Genomic DNA, 6,000 nt, shown 5'->3' on the forward strand with positions numbered 1-6,000 from the left:
GAATGTGGCATACTTACCTGGCACGGGAGACACCTTGATCAACAAGGGGGTACTCCTGGGGCGAGGCCTGTCCATTGCACTACACGGGCGGGCTGACCCCTACGATCATCACAAATGTTGATGACTCGAGTGTGTAATTTCTTGGTGAGGGGGACTGCGTTCGCGCTATCCCCTGCAAGTGAAACAATGAAAATGAAAAGTTCACCCTCCCCACTCACAATTTATATGCTCATTAAACCAAGTCAAATACATTTTTTTTAATTGAAAAAGGATCTTAGATTTAAGGAAAAATCAGTATTTCCATCTGTAAAAAAATCAATAAAAATAAAAAGGGTACAATCTGTCCACTTGTTTGGGTTTATTGTTACATTCTGATATGATTGAGACCGTTTTGATAAGCCGGAGGTCTCAGACGGTCTAAGAAGTCAAGGAGTAGGCAGTACATGTTCAGGCGTGGGAAATGCATAAAGAGGAACAAAGGTCAAGGGAAAGCGTTGAAGAATGGATGGAGAAACACGCATAAAAGAAACAAGGAGCGAAGAGAACCCTGTCTATCAAGGAAGTCATCCATCTTGATTTTTAATGTTTTCTCGAAAGAGTTGTCTTAACTGAAAGGGTATTTCCATTGTGGCTCCTTGTGATCAAATAGCAATGCTCATTTTAACTCGCTGAAATAGGGCACCAGCAATTAAACAAAATGTAGCGTTTTATAGGTGTGGTGAACGTATGATTACTGATTCTAAAAGACAATAATTAACTAATGTAAGACAATATTTATTAAGCCGCAATCTTTAGAGATACAGAGAAGTACTCAGATCTGATTGGTTGCTAACAATAGACATTATAGTTGTCTTGAGCATAGTTGCTGTCCTGAGCATAGTAGCTGTTCTGAACATATTTTCCAGGACAGGGCTATGTTTTAATATTAATCAACAAAATATTGTAGTCATGTGAATATTTAAAATCAACATTACTACAGTATTTGTAACTATCTACACATGTTAGGTTTGGCTGAAGTATTTCTAATATAGGATTAAAAAGATATTCAAGAAAAGTATATGTGTGAACAACACCACAGCAGTTTGAGAAATTGCTTTGGGTCGGGGTTTGTGGTGTTTCCGAATGTGGCATACTTACCTGGCACGGGAGACACCTTGATCAACAAGGGGGTACTCCTGGGGCGAGGCCTGTCCATTGCACTACACGGGCGGGCTGACCCCTACGATCATCACAAATGTTGATGACTCGAGTGTGTAATTTCTTGGTGAGGGGGACTGCGTTCGCGCTATCCCCTGCAAGTGAAACAATGAAAATGAAAAGTCCACCCTCCCCACTCACAATTTATATGCTCATTAAACCAAGTCAAATACATTTTTTTTTAATTGAAAAAGGATCTTAGATTTAAGGAAAAATCAGTATTTCCATCTGTAAAAAAATCAATAAAAATAAAAAGGGTACAATCTGTCCACTTGTTTGGGTTTATTGTTACATTCTGATATGATTGAGACCGTTTTGATAAGCCGGAGGTCTCAGACGGTCTAAGAAGTCAAGGAGTAGGCAGTACATGTTCAGGCGTGGGAAATGCATAAAGAGGAACAAAGGTCAAGGGAAAGCGTTGAAGAATGGATGGAGAAACACGCATAAAAGAAACAAGGAGCGAAGAGAACCCTGTCTATCAAGGGAAGTCATCCATCTTGATTTTTAATGTTTTCTCGAAAGAGTTGTCTTAACTGAAAGGGTATTTCCATTGTGGCTCCTTGTGATCAAATAGCAATGCTCATTTTAACTCGCTGAAATAGGGCACCAGCAATTAAACAAAATGTAGCGTTTTATAGGTGTGGTGAACGTATGATTACTGATTCTAAAAGACAATAATTAACTAATGTAAGACAATATTTATTAAGCCGCAATCTTTAGAGATACAGAGAAGTACTCAGATCTGATTGGTTGCTAACAATAGACATTATAGTTGTCTTGAGCATAGTTGCTGTCCTGAGCATAGTAGCTGTTCTGAACATATTTTCCAGGACAGGGCTATGTTTTAATATTAATCAACAAAATATTGTAGTCATGTGAATATTTAAAATCAACATTACTACATGTATTTGTAACTATCTACACATGTTAGGTTTGGCTGAAGTATTTCTAATAATAATAGGATTAAAAAAGATATTCAAGAAAAGTATATGTGTGAACAACACCACAGCAGTTTGAGAAATTGCTTTGGGTCGGGGTTTGTGGTGTTTCCGAATGTGGCATACTTACCTGGCACGGGAGACACCTTGATCAACAAGGGGGTACTCCTGGGGCGAGGCCTGTCCATTGCACTACACGGGCGGGCTGACCCCTACGATCATCACAAATGTTGATGACTCGAGTGTGTAATTTCTTGGTGAGGGGGACTGCGTTCGCGCTATCCCCTGCAAGTGAAACAATGAAAATGAAAAGTTCACCCTCCCCACTCACAATTTATATGCTCATTAAACCAAGTCAAATACATTTTTTTAATTGAAAAAGGATCTTAGATTTAAGGAAAAATCAGTATTTCCATCTGTAAAAAAATCAATAAAAATAAAAAGGGTACAATCTGTCCACTTGTTTGGGTTTATTGTTACATTCTGATATGATTGAGACCGTTTTGATAAGCCGGAGGTCTCAGACGGTCTAAGAAGTCAAGGAGTAGGCAGTACATGTTCAGGCGTGGGAAATGCATAAAGAGGAACAAAGGTCAAGGGAAAGCGTTGAAGAATGGATGGAGAAACACGCATAAAAGAAACAAGGAGCGAAGAGAACCCTGTCTATCAAGGAAGTCATCCATCTTGATTTTTAATGTTTTCTCGAAAGAGTTGTCTTAACTGAAAGGGTATTTCCATTGTGGCTCCTTGTGATCAAATAGCAATGCTCATTTTAACTCGCTGAAATAGGGCACCAGCAATTAAACAAAATGTAGCGTTTTATAGGTGTGGTGAACGTATGATTACTGATTCTAAAAGACAATAATTAACTAATGTAAGACAATATTTATTAAGCCGCAATCTTTAGAGATACACTGAGAGTACTCAGATCTGATTGGTTGCTAACAATAGACATTATAGTTGTCTTGAGCATAGTTGCTGTCCTGAGCATAGTAGCTGTTCTGAACATATTTTCCAGGACAGGGCTATGTTTTAATATTAATCAACAAAATATTGTAGTCATGTGAATATTTAAAATCAACATTACTACATGTATTTGTAACTATCTACACATGTTAGGTTTGGCTGAAGTATTTCTAATATATAGGATTAAAAAAGATATTCAAGAAAAGTATATGTGTGAACAACACCACAGCAGTTTGAGAAATTGCTTTGGGTCGGGGTTTGTGGTGTTTCCGGAATGTGGCATACTTACCTGGCACGGGAGACACCTTGATCAACAAGGGGGTACTCCTGGGCGAGGCCTGTCCATTGCACTACACGGGCGGGCTGACCCCTACGATCATCACAAATGTTGATGACTCGAGTGTGTAATTTCTTGGTGAGGGGGACTGCGTTCGCGCTATCCCCTGCAAGTGAAACAATGAAAATGAAAAGTCCACCCTCCCCACTCACAATTTATATGCTCATTAAACCAAGTCAAATACATTTTTTTTAATTGAAAAAGGATCTTAGATTTAAGGAAAAATCAGTATTTCCATCTGTAAAAAAATCAATAAAAATAAAAAGGGTACAATCTGTCCACTTGTTTGGGTTTATTGTTACATTCTGATATGATTGAGACCGTTTTGATAAGCCGGAGGTCTCAGACGGTCTAAGAAGTCAAGGAGTAGGCAGTACATGTTCAGGCGTGGGAAATGCATAAAGAGGAACAAAGGTCAAGGGAAAGCGTTGAAGAATGGATGGAGAAACACGCATAAAAGAAACAAGGAGCGAAGAGAACCCTGTCTATCAAGGGAAGTCATCCATCTTGATTTTTAATGTTTTCTCGAAAGAGTTGTCTTAACTGAAAGGGTATTTCCATTGTGGCTCCTTGTGATCAAATAGCAATGCTCATTTTAACTCGCTGAAATAGGGCACCAGCAATTAAACAAAATGTAGCGTTTTATAGGTGTGGTGAACGTATGATTACTGATTCTAAAAGACAATAATTAACTAATGTAAGACAATATTTATTAAGCCGCCTTCTTTAGAGATACACTGAGAAGTACTCAGATCTGATTGGTTGCTAACAATAGACATTATAGTTGTCTTGAGCATAGTTGCTGTCCTGAGCATAGTAGCTGTTCTGAACATATTTTCCAGGACAGGGCTATGTTTTAATATTAATCAACAAAATATTGTAGTCATGTGAATATTTAAAATCAACATTACTACATGTATTTGTAACTATCTACACATGTTAGGTTTGGCTGAAGTATTTCTAATATAGGATTAAAAAAGATATTCAAGAAAAGTATATGTGTGAACAACACCACAGCAGTTTGAGAAATTGCTTTGGGTCGGGGTTTGTGGTGTTTCCGATGTGGCATACTTACCTGGCACGGAGACCACCTTGATCAACAAGGGGGTACTCCTGGGGCGAGGCCTGTCCATTGCACTACACGGACGGGCGGGCTGACCCCTACGATCATCACAAATGTTGATGACTCGAGTGTGTAATTTCTTGGTGAGGGGGACTGCGTTCGCGCTATCCCCTGCAAGTGAAACAATGAAAATGAAAGTCCCACCCTCCCCCACTCACAATTTATATGCTCATTAAACCAAGTCAAATACATTTTTTTTTATTGAAAAAGGATCTTTGATTTAAGGAAAAATCAGTATTTCCATCTGTAAAAAAATCAATAAAAATAAAAAGGTACAATCTGTCCACTTGTTTGGGTTTATTGTTACATTCTGATATGATTGAGACCGTTTTGATAAGCCGGAGGTCTCAGACGGTCTAAGAAGTCAAGGAGTAGGCAGTACATGTTCAGGCGTGGGAAATGCATAAAGAGGAACAAAGGTCAAGGGAAAGCGTTGAAGAATGGATGGAGAAACACGCATAAAAGAAACAAGGAGCGAAGAGAACCCTGTCTATCAAGGGAAGTCATCCATCTTGATTTTTAATGTTTTCTCGAAAGAGTTGTCTTAACTGAAAGGGTATTTCCATTGTGGCTCCTTGTGATCAAATAGCAATGCTCATTTTAACTCGCTGAAATAGGGCACCAGCAATTAAACAAAATGTAGCGTTTTATAGGTGTGGTGAACGTATGATTACTGATTCTAAAAGACAATAATTAACTAATGTAAGACAATATTTATTAAGCCGCAATCTTTAGAGATACAGAGAAGTACTCAGATCTGATTGGTTGCTAACAATAGACATTATAGTTGTCTTGAGCATAGTAGCTGTCCTGAGCATAGTAGCTGTTCTGAACATATTTTCCAGGACAGGGCTATGTTTTAATATTAATCAACAAAATATTGTAGTCATGTGAATATTTAAAATCAACATTACTACATGTATTTGTAACTATCTACACATGTTAGGTTTGGCTGAAGTATTTCTAATATATAGGATTAAAAAAGATATTCAAGAAAAGTATATGTGTGAACAACACCACAGCAGTTTGAGAATTGCTTTGGGTCGGGGTTTGTGGTGTTTCCGGAAGGTGGCATACTTACCTGGCACGGGAGACACCTTTGATCAACAAGGGGTACTCCTGGGGCGAGGCCTGTCCATTGCACTACACGGGCGGGCTGACCCCTACGATCATCACAAATGTTGATGACTCGAGTGTGTAATTTCTTGGTGAGGGGGACTGCGTTCGCGCTATCCCCTGCAAGTGAAACAATGAAAATGAAAAGTCACCCTCCCCACTCACAATTTATATGCTCATTAAACCAAGTCAAATACATTTTTTTTAATTGAAAAAGGATCTTAGATTTAAGGAAAAATCAGTATTTCCCATCTGTAAAAAAATCAATAAAAATAAAAAGGGTACAATCTGTCCACTTGTTTGGGTTTATTGTTACATTCTGA

The 6,000-nt window shown here is 38.4% G+C and overlaps 6 non-coding genes across 6 annotated transcripts; all 6 read left to right on the top strand.

Annotated features, from left to right (window-relative positions):
* The first annotated feature begins 9 nt into the window (after window positions 1–9).
* On the top strand, window positions 10–175 carry LOC138983368 (U1 spliceosomal RNA). Its single transcript, XR_011461106.1, has one exon. It is a non-coding gene; the product is annotated as a U1 spliceosomal RNA (small nuclear RNA).
* Window positions 176–1,129: 954 nt separating this feature from the next.
* LOC138983369 (U1 spliceosomal RNA) lies at window positions 1,130–1,295 on the top strand. The gene has a single exon (XR_011461107.1). It is a non-coding gene; the product is annotated as a U1 spliceosomal RNA (small nuclear RNA).
* A 962-nt stretch (window positions 1,296–2,257) lies between these two features.
* LOC138983370 (U1 spliceosomal RNA) lies at window positions 2,258–2,423 on the top strand. The gene has a single exon (XR_011461108.1). It is a non-coding gene; the product is annotated as a U1 spliceosomal RNA (small nuclear RNA).
* Window positions 2,424–3,382: 959 nt separating this feature from the next.
* On the top strand, window positions 3,383–3,547 carry LOC138983381 (U1 spliceosomal RNA). Its single transcript, XR_011461118.1, has one exon. It is a non-coding gene; the product is annotated as a U1 spliceosomal RNA (small nuclear RNA).
* Window positions 3,548–4,505: 958 nt separating this feature from the next.
* Window positions 4,506–4,675, top strand: LOC138983397 (U1 spliceosomal RNA). Its single transcript, XR_011461134.1, has one exon. It is a non-coding gene; the product is annotated as a U1 spliceosomal RNA (small nuclear RNA).
* A 959-nt stretch (window positions 4,676–5,634) lies between these two features.
* On the top strand, window positions 5,635–5,800 carry LOC138983396 (U1 spliceosomal RNA). The gene has a single exon (XR_011461133.1). It is a non-coding gene; the product is annotated as a U1 spliceosomal RNA (small nuclear RNA).
* The last annotated feature ends 200 nt before the right edge of the window (window positions 5,801–6,000 follow it).

Source organism: Littorina saxatilis, linkage group LG12 (assembly GCF_037325665.1).
Source record: "Littorina saxatilis isolate snail1 linkage group LG12, US_GU_Lsax_2.0, whole genome shotgun sequence".
In the NCBI taxonomy this organism is placed as follows: domain Eukaryota; kingdom Metazoa; phylum Mollusca; class Gastropoda; order Littorinimorpha; family Littorinidae; genus Littorina; species Littorina saxatilis.